Raw genomic sequence first — 22064 nt, forward strand, 5'->3', positions numbered from 1 at the left:
GCAAATCCGAGGAGATGAACCGCTCCCAGCGCCTTTCCTCGGGTTGGAGCCCGTCAGCCCAGCTTCAGTGGCGCCCAACGAGACCCACAAGGGGATCCCGTGGACTGGCTCCAGGATGGCGATCCGCCATGCTCCATTCGGGACCCCGGCGTTGGAATCCCCGAGGCCCCAAGGACGCCGCAGGCCTCGGGGTAGACGTTTTAAGGGGTCCCGCCAGCCGGAGGAGAAGCCCGTTTCCGGGGAGGATTTTCTTGGGGGGGCGCTTGGGCTGTGTGCGGTCAGCCTCTATCCTCGCCCCGACGAGGACTGGGGGTGGCATGGATGCAGGCTGTGAGGAGTCCTATTCCTGGGACTACTCCGATCTCCTCACACCTGCGTCCAGTGAAGATGAGTTTGAGGACTGCCCTCCTGCACCAGCCCGCCAGCCGCTACTTCCTCCCGCGGTAGCTGCCGATCCGCGCCCTGTGTCTTTCGCGGTGGCAGCCGAACCGCAGCCCGTGATTCCCGCGGTAGCAGCAGAACCGCGCTCCGAGACCCCCTGCGCGGCGAGCCAGCCGTGGTCAAAGACTTTCCCCGCGCCAGCTTTCACCGGCGAACCAGCGCTCCCCGTGCTACTCACACCTGACGCTGCACAAGAGAGTAGGACTCCAGTCCGGGTTTTTTCTTCAACCGCAGCTTTAGGCTCCAGCATTGCTGCAGCGGATCTCTTCATGCCATGCCCCGTTAAGCACGCGTCTGAAGCACTGCGTCCCGCGATACACGCGGCTGAGATGCCACGCCCCGTGTTGCACGCACCGCTCTCCGAGATTTCAGCGGCGGCCGCGCCGCTCTCCGAGATTTCAGCGGCGGCCGCGCCACGCTCACAGACTGCAGCGGCGGCAGCACCGCTCTCCGAGATTTCAGCGGCGGCCGCGCCGCGCTCACAGACTGCAGCGGCGGCAGCGCCGCTCTCCGAGATTTCAGCGGCGGCCACGCCGCGCTCACAGACTGCAGCGGCGGCCGCGCCGCTCTCCGAGATTTCAGCGGCGGCCGCGCCGCGCTCACAGACTGCAGCGGCGGCAGCGCCGCTCTCCGAGATTTCAGCGGCGGCCGCGCCGCGCTCACAGACTGCAGCGGCGGCAGCCCCGCTCTCCGAGATTTCAGCGGCGGCCGCGCCGCTCTCCCAAGCACCAGCAGTCCCAGCTGCTCCAGTTCAAGCACCAGCAGTCCCAGCTGCTCCAGTTCAAGCACCAGCAGTCCCAGCTGCTCCAGTTCAAGCACCAGCAGTCCCAGCTGCTCCAGTTCAAGCACCAGCAGTCCCAGCTGCTCCAGTTCAAGCACCAGCAGTCCCAGCTGCTCCAGTTCAAGCACCAGCAGTCCCAGCTGCTCCAGCTCAAGCACCAGCAGTCCCAGCTGCTCCAGCTCAAGCACCAGCAGTCCCAGCTGCTCCAGCTCAAGCACCAGCAGTCCCAGCTGCTCCAGCTCCAGCACCAGCAGTCCCAGCTGCTCCAGTTCAAGCACCAGCAGTCCCAGCTGCTCCAGCTCAAGCACCAGCAGTCCCAGCTGCTCCAGCTCCAGCACCAGCAGTCCCAGCTGCTCCAGCTCCAGCACCAGCAGTCCCAGCTGCTCCAGCACCAGCAGTCCCAGATGCTCCAGCTCCAGCACCAGCAGTCCCAGCTGCTCCAGCACCAGCAGTCCCAGCTGCTCCAGCTCAAGCACCAGCAGTCCCAGCTGCTCCAGCTCCAGCACCAGCAGTCCCAGCTGCTCCAGCTCCAGCACCAGCAGTTCCCAGAACTATGTTTGGGCCCAGGCCCCGTATTTCCAGGCCTGCTCCTAGGCCTCCTGACTTTGCCCCTAGTTATGTGCCCAGGCTGTCCCCACAGACTTTTACCAGTCCTGGGCACCCACCTGTGTCTTTTGTACCCCTGTCTCTCCCTGTCCTGGTCCCCGTATCTGTGATCGTTCCAGTTACTGTCCCCGGTGGTTTCTCTGTTCCTGTCCCTGTTACTGTGTTTGTTTCCGTCCCCGTCAATGTTCTAGTCCCTGTTCCCATGTCCGGTCCCGTCCAGTCTCTGTCTCATGTCCAGTCTCCGTCACCTGTCCAGTTCCCCGTCCAGTCTCTGTCACCTGTCCAGTTCCCCGTCCAGTCTCCGTCACCTGTCCAGTTCCCCGTCCAGTCTCCGTCACCTGTCCAGTTCCCCGTCCAGTGTCCGTTCCCTGTCCAGTCTCTGTCCCCTGTCCTGTCTCCATCTCCTGTCCAGTTCCCTGTCCAGTCTCCCGTTCGGTCTCCTGTTTTCCCCGGCCTTTCCCTGCCGCCAGCCCCCGGGGTTTGTTTTTACGCGCCTCGGGAGCTGCGCGTTTAGGGGGAGGTTTCTGTCACGCCTGGCCCTGTTTCCTGTCTGTCCTCGTGCCTGTGTTGTCCCACGTGACCCGTGCCCCTGTGTTCTGCCTGTGATTTTCCATTACCTCATGTCTCATTTGTAGCTCCACCCCTTCCCCAGGTGTTTCCACTCCCAGTGTGTTTCCTGTTTAGTTAAATAGACTTCCTCTGTTACTTGTCCTCTGTCGGTCTTTGCACTGTCTCCTGTCGTTTGTCTTCCCGTGTTCCCAGAGTTTCTCTCAGTGTTTCTCTCAGTGTTTCTCTCAGTGTTTCTCTCCGTGTCTATCTTAGTTTAATCCTTGTAATTATCCTTGCCCTGTCTAGCTTTAGTTATTAGTTTATTTCTTTGTTTATCTACTCCCGCTTTGTTTGTTAGTTATTATCTATCTAGTTTAGTTCCTTATTGTTCTCCTCGTTTGTTTTTGTCAGCCTCCCTATTTGTTTGTAGTTTATATTTATCTTCCTGTTTATTCTGTTATTTTCTAGTTCCCTGTGTTTTCCCTAGTTTATTCCCTTGCCCTGTTTTAGTTTATCCTGCCTAGTTTTATAGTCTCCCCGTTTGTTTATCTTTAGTACCTCTTGTTTGTTTGTTAGTTTTAGCTCGCCTCTGTTTCTTGTTTTTCTTTGTTTCTTGTTTACTTGTTTATTTATATTTATTTAATAAATTTCGCCCTACCTGTGTATACGTCCGCCTCCTCGTCTCTCTGCCTGGGTCAAACCCTGACAACATAACTGCCAAGTATCATCCAGATTGGGCAACATTCAGCCTGACAAAATGTCTGCTGAATGCTGATTGGCTGATGGTGTTCAGCCATGTTGATTGATTAAGTTGCCCTTTGAACATCCTTTAGAGGCTGTATGATAGATTCTGCATGCAAAGTTTCAGCATGCTAGGTTGCACGGTTGCTGAGAAACAGTGTTCCAAATTTAACTGTTGAAGTGAATAGGGCACATATCCGGAAGGACTCATTTGCATATGGTGGCCATATTGTTTACAAATTTCACCTTTTTCTTATTGAATATTGAAGCGCATGCTCTCACAAGTATTTTGATACTAAACATGACAGGACTGGTCAAAATTCCTAGGACTAGTTCACAAAAGTATGTTTTGCATATTATGCAAATTAGCAAAAAATATATATAATCGGAAGTGCATGGTCCAAATTGGAAAGTTGTAGGTATTGACCCAAAAAAGAATTTTGAATGTAGGTCTTATGGTTTTTGAGTTATTGAGAAAATTGTGAAAATTGAATTTCCTTGTTTATAGCGCCACCACTTGACCAATCAGTGACATTTTTGTTGTCCGCCGAGATGCGCTGATACTACATCTACCTACCAAGTGCCATATCTGTAGGAGTTATGGTTTAGGCTGCACAACTGCTTTTTCAAAGGAAAAAGAATAATAATAAGAAGAAGAAGAAAAATCTGAGCAAAAACAATAGGGTTCAAGCACCGAAAAATATGTTCTGGCTTACCTCTCTAATCAGCCACTACACGATTGTGAGGGCAGAACATGACAAGTAAATCTTTTGGGCTTAACAGAGGTAGTAGGCCATTTTAAAACAAAACAAAAACATTTACACTGTTTGGCTTACCTCTCTCTTAGAGGACACAATACGATTGTAACCACTGAAATTAACGCTTTGTGAGTCTCTGTTTTTAAGTGCACTTTACTCAGCTTCAGGCTGTTTATACAGGTTGCCTTACCAGGAACAAGGCATCAGGTTATTTAATGTTTCAAGTGTCTTTCCACAGCCTTGATCTCACTTGTTTCCCCACATCCCATTTCCTCAGTGATCACTATTTGCCTAAATAAACGAAAAACATATTAAAGACAAATGCTAGGTAACAGTAATTCACCAACATACAGTTGCAAGAAAAAGTATGTGAACCCTTTGGGATTACTTGGATTTCTGCATAAATTGGTCATTAAATGTGTTCTGATCTTCATTTAAGTCACAATAAAAGACAAACACAGTCTGCTTAAACCAATACCACACAAAAAATATATGTTTGCATGGTTTTATTGAACACATTAACATTCACAGTGAGGGGGAAAAAAGAAGGTGAACCCCTACGCTAATGACTTCTCTAAGAGCTAATTGAAGCCAGGAGTCAACCAACCTGGAGTCCAATCAATGTGATGAGATGTGTTGCTTAAAGCTGCCCTGCCCTATAAAAACACACACCAGATTTTAGTTAAGAAGTATTGCTTGATGTGAATCATGCCTCGCACAAAAGAGCTTTCAATAAACCCATGTTTAAAAATTGTTGGCTTGCATGAAGCTGGAAAGGGTTACAAAAGTATCTCTAAAAGCCTTGATGTTCATGTGTCCACGGTAAGACATTCTACAAATAGAGAAAGTTCAGCACTGTTGTTACAGGTGTGGTCGTCCTGTAAAGATGACTGCAAGAGCACAGTGCAGAATGATCAATGAGGTGAGGAAGAATCCTAGAGTATCAGCTAAAGACTTACAGAAATCTCTGGCACATGCCAACCTTTTTGTTGACAAATCTACAATAAGGAAACCATTAAACAAGAATGGAGTTCACAGGAATTATGGGAGTTATAGTGAGGGCTGATAGTGGGAGCCGGTGAAGTACAGGAGTTGAAGTGAGGGTCTGATAGCAGGTGCAGAGTATTTGGTGTCTGCATAAAAATAATACACTAAGCAAAGTATTTCAAAAAACTAGACTCTGCCTAAACACACCATGGCTAAAACACACTTAGTGAGGACGCTTAACACAGTTTTCTGATATTATATATTATTGTACAAATTGTAAAGTTTAGAAAAATCAAGCTGTGGCTTGTAGACTGATACACAGCTCTCGCAGTATCCAGAATACATACATTCTGAACTAAGAAACACTTGCTATTGAAAGCAGAAGACTCGCTTGTTCATTTGCACAGGAAGAGGTAGTCAGAGCCTGTGTTGACTGGGTAGACTGCTGCTGATTGTCTCAGAGATTGTTCTCAGACACTGTGTCCATCTCAGATATCTGTAAATATGTTGAATATTAGGAATATTAGGAGTCTTCCTAGAACAAAACATGCAGTGGAAATCACACAAACATTCCCTTGTAATTATACCGTCCAAAACACAGGCACAGAGACATGCATCTAGCACAAAGACCAACGCTTCTAAGTTGGTGTGTTTAGACAGACAAAGTAAAAGTAAAATTGATTTCACCTTAAGACTTTTAACATGCATTCAGTTATGTAAACACTATTTAGTAGAGGCTGCCTTAACACACCATGGCTAAAACACACTTAGTGAGGATGCTTAACACAGTTTACTGATATTGTGACTTTTAGGGACACTACAATAGGTGAGAGTACTTGACCAATTTCAAAATCAAGCTGTGGCTTGTAGACTGATACACAGCTCTCGCGGTATCCAGAATACATACATTCTGAACTAAGAAACACTTGTTGATGAAAGCAGAAGACTCACTTGTTCATTTGCACAGGTAGAGGTAGCCAGAGCCTGTGTTGACTGGGTAGACTGCTGCTGATTGTCTGGGAGATTGTTCTCAGACACTGTGTCCATCTCAGATATCTGTAAATATGTTGAATATGTCAACAGACTTTCTGTAATTTTGTTTGAATGTAATTCAGTAATGTAAACTTGTTTCTTTTTAAATTAGTGTCTTATAAAGAAAATAACAAACAAGTACTTTCTCACTCTTTTGTCTTCTTTACTAACTTGTAATGCATTGTCAGTAACAATTTTGTTTGATCCAGTGATTAACCCCAGAACCACATAGCAACAGAACAGATATTAACATGCTGTCTAATTTTATACTGAATATATTTGTTCAGAATGGCTGTTTATTTAAGAGATAAGTTAGAACATAGTTTTAGGAAAATTCATCATTAGATTCTACATGTCTCAGGTGTTCTTTAAACCTACCTTTTATTGGATTGATGAATTTCACTAGCTTCATCCAGATTTGATGTCTTGTCTGTATTTGCAGTTATATGCTGCATGCTGCATAAAACACCAATACACCAAAGAGCACACTACAAAATGCCCAATAATGTTTTCTCTGATTGATTTAGTGCCAGTGGGTCAAGATGTTCTGTCTTGGCACAAAAAAGCTGTATAAAGTAATTTTTTACAGCACTTTAAATTCAAGGAATGCAATTTTAGTGCACTACACTAGGCTCAGTTGATTGTACAATGCCTCAAATCCCCACTCCACCAAAAAGCCTTTTATTGTGCAGAAATAAGTGCAGACATTCAATACATTAAATTCTTAGTCTTTCCAACAAAAGTAATACTACTAGTAATTATAAAGCTAATGTCAATATTACTATTCCTAATATTAAGCAAATGTTAATATTTTAATTGATAAATGTTGCATGCAATATATGTGCAGAGCTCTCTGTGTATTATAAACAGAAGCCTCACCATGCTTACAATTCTTTGCCAGTTCCATATCTCTATACACACACATCAAAACAGCAAAATATAAAACCCTTAGCCATGTAAATATACCATATTATAAAATCCTTAGCCATTGATACATGTAAATATCATACTATAGATTCCTTAATCATTAATGTATCTAAATACACCATAATGTTTTATCTAAATCTAAATCTAAATATATCATAATAGACAATTATTAGCCATAAATACTTCTAAATATACCATAATATACAATCCTTAGCCATTACTACGTTTAAATAAAAAAATATACAACTCTTAGTCATTAATACATGTAAATATACCATTATACAATCCTTAGCCATTAATACATCCAAATATACCATACTATTAATTATTTAATCATTAATACATCTAAATATGCCATAATATTCTTTCCTTAGCCATTACAACTTCTAAAAATACCATTATACAATTCTTAGCCATTAATACACCTAACAAGCCTCAGCCATTAATACATCACAATACACCATAATATAAAATATTTAGCCCTTAATACATCTAAATCTATTATAGTATACAATCTTTAGCCATTACTCCATCCCAATACACCATTACATGCAATCTTTAATGAGCATAACATTTGCAAATATTATGTACAATCCCTAACCAACGAGTTAAACATCTCTAAATTATATTGTAATTTTATATATAATTATGTATTGTTCTAAACAACTTATACATTACTGTTCACTCTTATATTCAACTTTTAAAAAGTGTATGTGTGAAAAAGTCTGCAGCGCACCGCCCGCCCGTGAGCCCCGACTGCCCTCGGGTGGAGGGTCTCTCCCGAACCCGTGGCGCCGCTGCTTTAACCTCCAAGCAGCTGAATTAACCACTCAGTAGCGTCCCCACAGTGGCGTTACACTCACACACTCCCCTGCCCCCGGTCATATTCAGACTTAGCGACCACCTACTCAGCTTAAAACACAAATAAACTGCTTCACTATGGCACCGCTGCAATATTTACCAATAGAGAGGAAGAAAAAAAAATCTTTATCGGAACATTAGTGTATTGAAGACGTCTGCACACTGGGATTCAGAACTTGAAAAAGCACCCTTTATTCCACCTACTCCTGTACATACAACCAAAACGCATTACTGCCACCTAGTGGTTAATATCAGTACATCTCTCTTTTTCTTCTTTTTCTTTTTTTTTTTTTTTTTTTAATAAAAAAAATTATGACAAAGCAAGTATTACTTCTTCTTCTTCTAACTTAAACATACTTCAACTTAAACATATTTCAACTTAAACATATTACTTGCTTTACATTCTATTGTGCCATTGCACTATTCACTTTAACAGTTGAATACTAAACTACTATTTTCAGCATTCTTCAATGAGTCTTTTTGGTTTCAGTACTTGTCTGTGTGGTCGTGGACTTTCACTTGCTGTCTCTGTAGCTTGCTTCTCTGTTTTTGGTGAGGATTGGGAGGTTGGCAAACCTGCCTGTGAAGAGCTGGTCAAGACACAGTCACTGTCCATCTCTTGGTTCGGCACTTTCAGCAAATGCCTCCTGTTTCTTCTCAGTACACTTCCCTGCTCTGTAATCACCTCATATGATCGTGGTGTAGTTTCTCGTGTCACCTTCGCAAGGGGACCCCAATACCCTTCACATCTCACACGTACCATTTCGTCTGGTGCTAGTGGTTGCAGTGGCTTGGCTGTTCGATTGTAGTGTCTGTTCTGGCATTGATCCGTCAGCTCAGGACTTGTATTCACTTGATATTCAGCTGACAGTAGCCTTGTCCTTAGTTTCCGGTTCATCAGGAGTTCTGCTGGAGATTTTCCATTCTCAAGTGGAGATGCTCTGTAATTCAATACTGCGAGATACGGGTCTTCACCAGCTTCTGCTGCCTTCCTGAGCAGTCTTTTCACAATTTGAACTCCTTTCTCTGCTAGTCCGTTGCACTGTGGATACAGGGGGCTTGCTGTTACATGCTGAAATCCGTATGTTTGAGCAAAATCCTTGAATTCTCTGCTGCTAAACTGTGGGCCATTGTCACTGATCACAGTCAGAGGAATTCCATGACGTGAAAATATGGACTTGCAGTGTGTGATAACCTGCCCTGCTGATGTTTCTGAAAGCATTGCAAACTCTGGGTAATTAGAATGATAGTCTATAACTATCAGGTAGTCTTTGCCCTTCAGGTGAAACAAATCCATGCCCACTTTTCGCCAGGGCTCTGCTGGTTTGTCATGAGGCTTAAGGGGCTCTCTTGGCTGTTGATACCGGTGTCGCTGACAAATGTCACATCTCTGCACAAATGTCTCTATGTCTCTGTGCATGAATGGCCAATACAGAACATCTCGTGCTCGTCTTTTGCACTTTTCAATGCCAAGGTGCCCTTCGTGCACCAGTCTTACCATTTGTGATCTCATGGTACGAGGAACCACTATTTTTGTTCCTTTCAGAAGCACTCCTTTCACTATTGACAATTCACCTCTGAAGTTCTGGAATGGGTTTATCAGCTTCTCTCCTGCAGATGAGCACATTTTGTTCATGACATTTTGCAAGTCCTCATCCTTTGCTGTCTCTTTGGCGAGTTCTTCCCATTTGGCTTGAGAAACAGGCATTTGTGCTCTTATAGAGTCGACATGGACTTGCAGATCATTTTCTGTTGTCTCATCAGTGTTGGGTAAGCTAGCCCTGCTGAGTGCATCAGCCACAACCAGGTGTTTCCCAGGTGTAAACTCAAACTTCAGGTCATACTTCTGCAGTCGCAACATTAGTCGTTGAATGCGTGGCGGCATATCTCCCAAAGCTTTAGTGGATATGGCTATCAACGGTTTGTGATCCGTTTCCAGCACCACAAGTTGTCCATAGATGTATTCATGAAACTTCTCGCACCCAAATGCTGCTCCTAATGTCTCTTTTTCTATTTGCGCATAGTTGCGCTCTGCAGATGTCATGGTGCGTGAGGCATACGCGACTGGGAACCACTCGCTTCCATGCTTCTGGAGCAGCACAGCTCCAAGACCATCTTTCGAAGCATCTGTGGATACTTTCAGGAGCTTGTCTGGGTCATAGAATTTCAACACAGGCCCTTTACTGAGTGTTTCTTTTAGCCATTCCCATTCTTTGGTGTGGTTTTGTGTCCACTGCCACTCTGAATCTGACAACAGCAGATTTCTCATCTCTCTTGTGTTTGTTGACAGATTTGGGAGAAACTTTCCCATATAGTTCACTAACCCTAGTGCTCTTTGCAGTTCTGTCTTGCTGCTTGGTGCTGACATGTCGGTCACTGCTCGAATTTTTTCTGGGTCCGGTTGGACACCCGCATCTGACAGTTTGTCTCCCAAGTATGTTATCTCTCTCACTCCGAAATGGCATTTCTGTCTGTTCAGTTTCAGACCTGATGCTCTTGCCTTTTCTAAGACTTTGCACAATCTCTTGTCATGCTCATCCTTGGTCTTTCCCCAGACAATTACATCATCCAAGAACACTCCCACTCCATCCATCCCATCAAACATCTGTTGAACTGTTCGATGAAAGACTTCTGGTGCAGATGAGATTCCAAATGGAAGGCGTAAAAAACAATGTCTTCCATACGGTGTGTTGAATGTGCACAATTTTGTGCTTTCTTCTTCCAGAACTATCTGATAGAAACCTGATGCTGCATCCAGTTTAGAGAAATAACAAGCACCTGCCATTGTGCTTGTAATGTCAGATTTTGTGGGCAGTCTATAATGCTCTCTTTTTATCCATTTGTTTAGATCTCTTGGGTCGATACACAGTCTTAGTTCTCCATTAGGTTTCTCTACAATCACCAGTGAATTGACCCATTCTGTTGGTTCTTCTATGCGTCTGACCACTCCCTCAGCTATCAGCTTATCTAAGGTCTCTTTCAATTTTTTCTTTAAAGTGACTGGAACATTCCTTGCTGCATGTATCACAGGCTCTGCATTTTCTTTCATTTTGATCTTGTACTTGCCAGGTAGACGTCCTATTCCTTTGAATACATCTTGGTATTCTTCCACCATGTTCACATACATTTGCTTTGCATTGCTGTTTTCTTTTTCAGCAGATGTCATCACCGCCTGATCAATAACATGGAGTCTCTTGATTAGCCCAAGTTTCTCACAAGCCCTTAGACCAAGAATGGGCTGTCTGTCTCCTTCTACTATGACAAACATGGCTTGAACTGACTGTCCTTTCAATGTCAAAGTGGCTCTGCACATGCCTGTATTTGGAATTGGTTCGTCATTGTATGTTCTCAAATTGATCTTCTTGTTTTGGACTTTAGGCTTTACTTTCAGTCTATGCAATTCTTTTGATGGCAAGATGTTTACCTGTGCTCCTGTATCCAATTTAAATGGAATTTCTGTTCCATTCACATCCATGTAGGTAATCCATTCATCTTTTAGAACTGTCTCATCATCTGCTACAGTTCCGATGAAGAATGCAGTATCATCATCATTTTCAGGGCATTCCCTTACTGTTTGCACTTTCTTCTTTGTGAAACAACATTTCGCAAAGTGATTCTTTCCACCACATTTACGACAGTCTTTTCCATATGCTGGGCAATTCCTGGGTGCATGTCTTGTGCCACACCTATCACAATTTTTGTGCCTAGGTTTCTGCTTGGTAAAGCTAGCGTCTTCTTTGCCTTTTGTTTTTGTGACTTTCTGCACAGCATCCACACCTGCTCTTTCTTTTTCATTTTCAAATGTCTTTAGCTGGACTTTGGCATTTTCTGATGCTTGGCAGATCTGTATTGCTTTTTCCAAAGTCAGGTCTGTGTCTTTAAGTAAGTGCATTCTCACTTTTTTGTCACTTACTCCAATCACAATCTGATCCCTTATCATGGAGTCACACAATGTACCAAAGTTACAAGTCTGGCATCTTAGTCTCAAGTCTGTCACATAATTTTCAATTGATTCGTCCTCTCTTTGGAAACGATTTCTAAAGACATACCTCTCGTAGGTCTCATTTTTTCTTGGCGTGCAGTACTCGTCAAATTTTTCCATCACTGATGAAAAATTTCCTCTTTCTTCCTCTGTGAAGACAAAAGTGTTGTACACATCGAGTGCATTCCGACCTGCCACTGTTAGTAACAGGGCTATCTTTCGTCGGTCTTCCTTCCCTTCCAGTCCAAGTGCAAGTAAGTAGAGCTCAAAACTCTGCTTGAAAACCTTCCAGTTTTCATTGACATTCCCTGTCAGCTTCAACTCGTCTGGTGGTTTGATGGAATTCATGCCTAAACTCATGTTTTAACCAATTTCTCCTGGTACCATGTATTGAAGACGTCTGCACACTGGGATTCAGAACTTGAAAAAGCACCCTTTATTCCACCTACTCCTGTACATACAACCAAAACGCATTACTGCCACCTAGTGGTTAATATCAGTACAATTAGCTATCTAGTTAGCTAGTTAGCCCCGCTAGCTCGTTTCATATTTCAAGGTTAACCAACCTAACTAACCATCCTAATTGTATTTTACAATTTTAAAACAAGTAAAAGATGTATAAGAAGTGAATGTTCACCTTTGTTGGTTCGGCGTGTTCAAAAAGGAGAAGGGCTACAATTATCCTTTGTTTGTGAGCTGCTTTACTGTTACCAGGACGCACAAGCGCAGTGTTCCTTCCAGACTCCATTTGTGTACATTAGACTTGCAAAGTAAGTTAAGTGGTCTCTGGGCCCCTCCCCTGCAATACCAGCAGCAAACTTTTGAAGCGCTGTGGAGTACAGCAGTTAACACACACAGTGTTGGTCAGAAACAGAGGCTGTATTCGGAATGACATACTACTATACTGCGTACTGCATACTGCACTAGTATGTACTGCATACTACACACTGCACAGTATGTAGTATTCAGTACTGCAACACTTTTGATTGTAGTACCCGACACGGTCCTGTGACACACCATTCAGTGCTTTGAAGTGCTCCGAATTCCTCAGAGTGAGTTGTAAACAGAAAGAACATGAAACATTTCCTACCATTTCATTATTAAGACTCATGAGACCTGCATACTGTCCAGAACAGCAATTGCTGCTTTTATTTTAGAGTTTAATGTAAGTGCAGCTAACCCAATTCTAACAACCAATTACAGCAGCCCCCACAACCAAAGTATGTTCCAGTTATATTTAAATATGTTTTCCTATTTATTTTAGTAGATTACTATTTTCATCTATGTAAGTACCAACAAGAAGAAAACATTTAAACAAACTTTCATTCATATTTACACAATCTCAACACAAGTGAAACAATTTTATTAATTTGTCTTCAAATAATTCCCTTATTTAAAAGAAAAATATGTATTAAAACTCAGGGAATTATTTATTAAATCAACAGAACAATGTATTGAAATTATTTATTAAATAAAGAGAACGATTTATTAAAACTGAGGGAATTATTTATTAAAGTAAGAGAATAATTTATTAAAACTGAGGGAATTATTTATTAAAATAACAGAACGATTTATTGGAATTATTTATTAAATAAAGAGAACAATTTATTAAACCTGAGGGATTTATTAAATAAAGAGAATGATTTATTAAAACTGAGGGAATTATAATTAAAGTAACAGAATTATTTTTTAAAACGGAGGGAATTATTTATTAAAATAACAGAATAATTTATTAAAACTGAGGGAATTATTTATTAAAATAACAGAATAATTTATTAAAACTGAGGGAATTATTTATTAAAATAACAGAATAATTTATTAAAACTGAGGGAATTATTTATTAAAATAACAGAATAATTTATTAAAACTGAGGGAATTATTTACTACATCAAAGGAAAGCAATGGCTCACCGCTGGCAGCGGAGAACGCGCGGCCGCGGCAGCAGTGAGCAAATACTTTCCAAAAGAATTCCCTTAATTTAAAAATATATTTATTTCCATAATTTAAAAATCTTCGCAATCGCCACCATCTTGTTTTTTTTTAAGCAAGCTGGAGAAGCCAGTCGCAATGCATGTTGGGATGCACCGGAACTGTGGTGGCTTCACTTTTGAGAGACGATGCTCTGTCCAGCTACCCACTAAACATTAGACGTCTTAATTTAAAAATATATTTATTTCCATAATTTAAAAATCTTCGCAATCGCCACCATCTTGTTTTTTTTTAAGCAAGCTGGAGAAGCCAGTCGCAATGCATGTTGGGATGCAGTACAGCACGAAGATAGCTCTCCATGCACACTGCGGAATCGGAGCGGAGTAGTACACCATCCGGGTACCTGTAGTGCACTACAGATCCTCAGTTTGGTCACATACTGCGTACTGCATACTAGCTTTAGGCAGATTTAGTAGAGACTGAGGAGACTGAGGAAAGCACATCTCCCACCTCCTATCCTCACCATGTTCTACAGAGGGACTGTAGAAAGCATCCTGAGCACCTGCATTACCGTCTGGTTTGGGAACTGCAACCTCAGACCGCAAGACCCTACAGCGGATAGTGAGGACAGCTGAGAAGATCATCGGAGTCCCTCTTCCCTCCATCACCGAGATCTACACCACACGCTGCATCCGCAAAGCCACCAGCATTGTGAATGACCCCACCCATCCCTCACACGGACTCTTCGCTCTGATGCCATCCGGCAGAAGATACAGGAGCATCCGAGTCTCCACTACTAGACTCTGCAACAGCTTCATCCACCAGGCAGTCAGACTCCTCAACGCACAGAGACAGAGCTGAACCTCACCCCACCCACCACTCACCCACTACTCACCCAACACACTCACACAAAACTGAACTGAACACCCCACCCCCCTTTACACACACAAAGACTGAACTTCACCCACACCCACTCAGTACACAGAGACTGACATGATTGTATTCCTTCAGCAATATTTGCTGCACTCTTAAAAACTATAAACTATCTACCTCAGTAACTGCTGTATATATGTTCTATATGTTACAGTATGTCACACATCTCTGCACCTTATCCTCACTATACACTTTATTATACTGTATCGGTACTGCACTGTCCTGTCTTAAATTGTCTCGACTTTTGTATTTATTGTATTTATTGTTATTTAGTGTTATAATTTTATATTTTATGTTGCACTGTCGTCACTCCTGCACTTTATGTTGTCTATTGCTTGTTGTTCTATGTTGCACTATGGTTCCGGAGGAACGTAATTTCATTACATAGTAGTATGTAGTATGCCATTCCGAATACAGCCAACGACTGTAAAAAAAAAATGGCCGTCGTGTCGCCGTTCCCATCATCCAATGAAAATGAAGCCAAAATCTTCCCATGTTGCCGATCCTGATACACGAGTCTGCGCAGAGGAGGGAGAAAGACTGTGGAGAGCAGCCTACTTATTTAAATAACCCCGCCCCTGAAGGCTGCCTCGCGGTCACAGGCTGCAGAGCGGAGCAGAGCTGACGGTCTCTAATTGGCCCCGCCCATAACCAGCCCTTTTACAATAACCACACCTTTTTGAACAGAACTGAATAACGTATTAAAAAATTCTGTGGGGATATAAAAAATTGACAATATAAGCAGAGGTTAAAGTAGCTGTTGCATTTAAATAAAGGAGGTAGAACAGTATATTAGAAACAGTATATTAGATATACAGTATATTAGATATACAGTATATTAGATTACAGTATATTAGATATACAGTATATTAGATATACAGTATATTAGATTACAGTATATTAGATATACAATATATTAGATTACAGTATATTAGAAAAAAACGTGATTGAAAGTTGTCTGTTTTGCCATTGAAACCTCTGGGGATGGGTGGGGTTACACAGCTTTCTGAAACCGAACAGCAGGTGGCACCGGAACTGTGGTGGCTTCACTTTTGAGAGACGATGCTCTGTCCAGCTACCCACTAAACATTAGACGTCTTATGGACGTGCAGATCATGTCTATATTGCGTCGGTCGGTCCAAGACCAATTCTGTACGTCTACACGACGTGCAAACTAGGTCCGCTATTTGGACGTCTAACTATGACCCCACTTGGACGTCAATATGCAGTTAAACATTTGAACGTCGGACTAGGTCACTTTTTTGGACGTCATGGGGACGTCTAATACAGGTGCAGGAAATTAACATTATTTAAGAATATATTTATTTTTAAATGTATGTCAAAATTGTTGTTATCAATATTGTTAATCACTATGAATATAGATTATTTATGATTAAGCATCATTTATTTCTAATTATTTATTTGAGTATTATATTTTTTATCTATTTAATTAATTAACGAATGTAGGTATTTATTTGCGTATGTTTTTATTTTTATTTGGAAATGCAATTTATGTGGAAAATTGTTAAGTTGATTTCAACCAGTCAACGCCACTCTGATTTGCTGAGACCGCACGTCATCATAAACTCCACTCTGATATGCCGAGGCAAAACACACTAAACATTTTTTGGCTGCTGCAGTAGCTCAGCTCCGCTCCGGACCGGACTCAGCTGCCAAGCTATAAGGTAAGACGATATGTATAAGTTAATGTATTTGTAGTGTTAGTTGTTTTAGCTCTGTGGTCTTAACCTGAACCTGCTGGCGTTGCCTCTCTTCCCAGGCAGTTAGCTAACTAGCTAGCTAGCTAACGATAGCTAAACAGTGGCCATAGTTAAAATGGAATTGGAATTACTTTTGAGAACGACCGTAATGCAAATAATATTTACTGTAACCGAAGCTTTAACGTAGAAGCATTGTCCGGTCATTAAGTCAATGCACTAACCAGAGCTAGGCTGATAAGCCAATCTAAGCTAAATCAAAGAACCGTCTTTGGCTAAATTCGCTAAGCTAGCGTTAAGTTATATAAGTTTGTGGCACCCACAATTAACCTAGGCAACTGGGGGCAATATCAAGTGCATTTTGAATAGCCTGAAGAAGTAAGTTTATGTTAATATTACATAAATAAGGCAATTTAAAATAGTTTGTTGTGGGAAAACATTTATTAAAATAGCTTAATATGATGTGTGAGAATTAAAACGGCACGATAATTCTGGTCAGGTGTTAAATGTGTATTCCCGCCTTTAGCTTAGCGTTAGCTAAGCCATAGCATGAAGAAGTAAGTTTATGTTAATATTACATAAATAAGGCAATTTAAAATAGTTTGTTGTGGGAAAAAAAATATTAAAATAGCTTAATATGATGTGTGAGAATTAAAACGGCACGATAATTCTCGTCAGGTGTTAAATGTGTATTCCCGCCTTTAGCTTAGCGTTAGCTTATTGTTAGCTTAGCATTAGCTAAGCCATAGCATGAAGAAGTAAGTTTATGTGAATATTACATAAATAAGGCAATTTAAAATAGTTTGTTGTGGGAAAAAATTAATTAAAATAGCTTAATATGATGTGTGAGAATTAAAACGGCACGATAATTCTCGTCAGGTGTTAAATGTGTATTCCCGCCGTTAGCTTAGCGTTAGCTAAGCCATAGTGTGAAGAAGTAAGTTTATGTGAATATTACATAAATAAGGCAATTTAAAATAGTTTGTTGTGGGACAAAAATAAATGGCCATCTTCAACATTTTCTGAGATTTCTAATTTGTCTTTTTCTACTTGTGCAGATGGAGTCATGAAATGTGACGGGACAGCCACCGAGGACTTCATACTTCGGAGCATCTCAAACATGCACCACAAAGACGTGGAGGACACACCGCTGTCTCTCAGGACCTAGAATCTTAATGAAAGTATAATGATGTTAAGGGAAGGTGTAATGGAAAGGTGTAATGTAAAGTTGTAATGGTGTTAAGGGAAGGTGTAGTGGAAAGGTGTGATAGTGTTGAGGGAAGGTGTAATGTTAAAGGTGTGATAGTGTTGAGGGAAGGTGTAATAGTGTTGAGGGAAGGGGTAATGTTAAAGGTGTAATAGTGTTGAGGGAAGGTGTAATGTTGAAGGTGTAATAGTGTTAAGGGAAGGTATAATATTGTTAAGGGAAGGTGTAATGCAGGGGTCTCAAACTCATTTTTGCCGAGGGCCACATTGACATATTGGCTGTCCTCTGAGGGCCAGATGTAACTTACAAATATAAGAAAATGTAACCAGATGTAATATCAAATGAATGTAATTACTCCTTAATGTTAAATAACTCTCAATATACTATTTATTCAATCAAATATTACAGTTGCATGGAAAAATGTTTGCTTGTTGCTCTATTAACATAAATCCTTTTAATTTGTCATGTTATGAAATCCAAAAACTCCATCAATCAAGAACCAAACTATTCAAGTGAATAGAAATTACATCAAGTACAAGTTATATTAACTTTGATCAAAACGTTTGATACTGAAATAAGGCTTAATAAATATAAAATCAAAAATTGTGAGCTGTGACAGATTTAGCATTTCCTCAGATTTAGCAGTTCCTCATCCAACCACTAGTCGGAGCTGCAGCTGCAGCACCACAAGCCCGCAGTCTTTGCTTAGTCAGAGCTACAGCCCAGCCACGGGCTACAGGACTCAGCTGAGCCTGTCTGGAGCGTTTTGAATTTTTTTAAGTTCTTCTGTGTATGAAATAAAATAACCCCACTAACCGGATAATACAGCTCTCTACAGTTCATCTTTCAGCCCAAGCAGCTAACAGCAGCAGTTTAGAGCAGCGTCACGGAGGCACTGCTCGGATTACATTATAAACAGGTCAGTTAGCGCGCTGCTAACCTCAGGATGTTTATAACTACGGAGTTTAGTGGACACACCACGGCAGCAAGGTTAGACTGTTGAAGGCTACTGAAGACTACTAAAGCAGGCAACGCAGCGTAAGCAAAAAAAAAAAAACCCACACACACACACCAAAATACAAGTTAAGATAAAATATGAAAACGAACATAATAAAGCATAAATAATTAAATTGAATTGCGGGCCAGATGTATGTTTATTTTGTTAACCCGTGAGGGGCCGTATGAAACCGCGTGGGCCGGTACTTTGAGACCCCTGGTGTAATGTAAAGGTGTAATAGTGTTGAGGGAAGGTATAATAGTGTTAAGGGAAGGTGTAATGTTAAAGGTGTAATAGTTTTGAGGGAAGGTGTAATAGTGTTGAGGGAAGGTGTAATGTAAAGGTGTAATAGTGTTGAGGGAAGGTATAATATTGTTAAGGGAAGGTTTAATGTAAAGCTGTAATAGTTTTAAGGGAAGGTAAATGTTTAGTGAAATTGTTATGGTGTGAATCTAAGGTGTATGTTATGTTGATGTAAAATAAAGGCATTAACCCCAAATGAGATTTACTCATTATGTTTATTATTATATTAATGTTTCCCCAAACAGAAAGGGTCAATTTAAAATCAACAGTGGTAAGATGGGGGTAATTAATTTATCCCTTGCTTTTACTGGTTCTTTGCAGGTTGACATGTTTTGAAAAAAGTGAGAGGGTTGAAATGCAATTTATTTGTAAAGCATATTGTGTATAACTAACGTGCATAACTAGTTCCAGAAGGTTGTGAACCTGTTCCAGTAATTGTTTGGCTTAGCTTTGTATGCGTTTCCAGTTAACTGCTGAAGCTGGAACAATGGAACAGTTGCCACCGTCTGAAATGGCACTACAGTTATGCAGGGAGCCTCAAAGTAGTTGGTCTATAAAACGTATACATGTAAATTTCACGTAGAAAAGACGTCCACAACGACTTAATTTAAACTAGAATTAGCCCTTATCCGGAGGTCTGGGGGACGTCAATACTGGACGTGCAGAAGACGTCAGAAAAAAGACGTCGTCTGGCGTCACAGTCTGCACCTTCAGGAGACCAAAATTGGACGTGCAAAAATGACCTAGAAAAGACGTCGTTTCAACGTCTCTTTGTTTAGTGGGTATACACAGTCTATGGTCAGAAATGTCATTTTTGGGCCAGAGCTGAAAATTCGTGAGGCATATATCCCCAACAACCTTTAATAGTTGTTTTTTGATCAGGTTTGGGGGGTGCGCGACGGTTGGTTTTGGGGTCTAGGGATGCTGATGATCATTCCGGGTGGTGTGGGGTGTGTACATGTAAAGTAGTGCTGTAGCAGTGTGTGTGTGTGTGTGTGTGTGTGTGAGGAGCAGCATAACTGGGGGTGTAAGTACTCTTACTGACAAGGAGTTATCTGTAACTGTAAATAAAAAGAAAATATACAAGTCAGCTTTGGTAGAAAAGTACAAACAGTGGGGAACAGTCAGTTTTCCACTTTGTTAGTGCAGTGCTGGTACAGGGTCGTCTGCCTTTGAGCCAGTACAAAACTGTGTTCAGAGAATCAACAGGTCAGGTGTGACAGTCGTTCACCAGCACCAAAACGACTGCTCAGTGACCAGTGTTGGGCACCTTACTTTGAAAAAGTAATTAGTTATAGTTACTCGTTACTTCTCCAAAAAAGTAACTGAGTTACTAACGGAGTTACTCCACTATAAAAGTAATTAGTTACCAGTAAAAGTAACTATCGCGTTACTTTTTATTATTCGCCGGTCAAAAAAAGAAAATCAATTATGCATTTACTATTATTATTAGAAAAATAAAAAAACGAAAATAAACCCAAAATGTTGACAAAAATATAGTCTAACGAATTAAAAAAAAAAAAAAACGAAATTCTCCAAAGAAAATTACTAAAACTTGTAATACTGAAAAACATGAAAAACGCGTCTGGGGATGAAATTAAACAAACCAAGCCACACTCAAATGAAATATGTATATATAAACAAAACAAAATAATGGACAAAAACAACAATTTAATGCCCGTTAAAATGGTATTAATATAACAGCTACACCAAAGGGGAATAGAGCTTAGATCGGGCGCAAAAAATCCGACCCGACCCAGCCGGAGCCCGTGCACGTTCTGCCCGAGCCTGAACCATGAACTGTCATTATGAGCCGGACCCGATCCGCCCCATAAACTGTCTGTTTTCGGGCTGATTGAATGAGCGAAATATAATCAGAATTATGTTAATTAACACTGTAACATAAAAGCATATAACTATTATTTAATTTAAATGTTTTTTTTAAGAACAGCTACACACAGTGCTGCAAGTCAAACGCGGAGGCGTTCACGTGCGCCCAGAGCTACGTGATTACATTTTTCATTATTATTATAGTTTAATTTTATTTTGTTTTTATTTTTTCTGTTCAGCAAGTTTTTAGGATGGGCTTGCTAGCGCAAGCACTTTATACAAGAACTAAAGGACCACGAGGTGCCGCGCGCTCGGCACAACACCCCGCTGTACAACTCCGCTGTACAACAGCGCTTATAAATAAATTAAACACGAAAATGAGGGTATTCTATCTGTAATTTCAGTTCGTTTTAGTTAGTTTTATAAACACAAAATACAGTTCGAGTTATGTTTTTTCCTTTTAATTACCTTTTTTATTAGATTCAGTTAACACAAATGTTTTTTTCACTTTCAGTTTTCGCTATTTCGTTCGCTGTAGTGAACAATAATAATTGGTTACTTAGCAACATTGTGATTATCACATCAGAGCTTTATATAAAATAAAAAATAGGAGCTAATAGGAGCCTTCTCTAAAAGAGGAAGCAGCAGCACCACAAAAACCGGAGCAGCTAAAAAGAGTTTAACGTCCTTAATTCGGAACTTGGGCTGTCCACGGCAATCACTGAATTAATTAGAGCACGCAAATCGTCACAATTGTGCCTCACTTCACCACGCCAAACCACCTAAACCTACAGGCACAGCGGCCAGAAGTCAGAAAGTGCTTACGACTTTAAACCAGCAGTGCCGACTTAGAAACGAGTCCGGGCCAAAGTCGCTGGCTATCTGAGGAGCTATTGTTGTTTTTTGCTAAAAGCCATTTATTCTTATGTGGGAACATTAATAGGCATTTTTACGCACTGAAGTGATTTGGGGGTAAATAAATGAGTGTGTACAGATGTAGAGGTTGTCTAGAAGTGCCTGCATTTTATTCTGACTGGAAAAGTGCTCTCAGTTTTTCGGTATTAACACTAAAAAGGCGTTGCGCAAATTTCACCCAAACAGTAAAAGGAAGGGTGTGCGTCACTCTCTGTGGTCGTACTGTCCTGATTAAGTAACTATCTGCTGACTACCATCCTCCGTTCAGAAGTTATTAGAGCCGATAAGTCGAATATCAAAAATAAAACTAACTTTATGGTAAAATACCATAGTTTCCCGGTATGGCTCACACAAACACTTACAGAAAAAAAGGGCAGTAAGAGCCGTAAGTTCTGCAGTAAGAGCCAAAGGTGCAGGTGCTCCAGCCCCCTCTGCCAACCCAATCAATCTAAAGAACTCTATTAAAAAGAACTCAAACACTAAAATGCATCCAGTAATTAGAAAAAAATATTTGTAGTTAAAGTAATGCTGTTGTTTTTGTTTTTAATAAAGCGCCACAATCAGGCT

This window comes from Astyanax mexicanus, chromosome 4 (genome assembly GCF_023375975.1).
Source record: "Astyanax mexicanus isolate ESR-SI-001 chromosome 4, AstMex3_surface, whole genome shotgun sequence".
NCBI lineage: Eukaryota > Metazoa > Chordata > Actinopteri > Characiformes > Acestrorhamphidae > Astyanax > Astyanax mexicanus.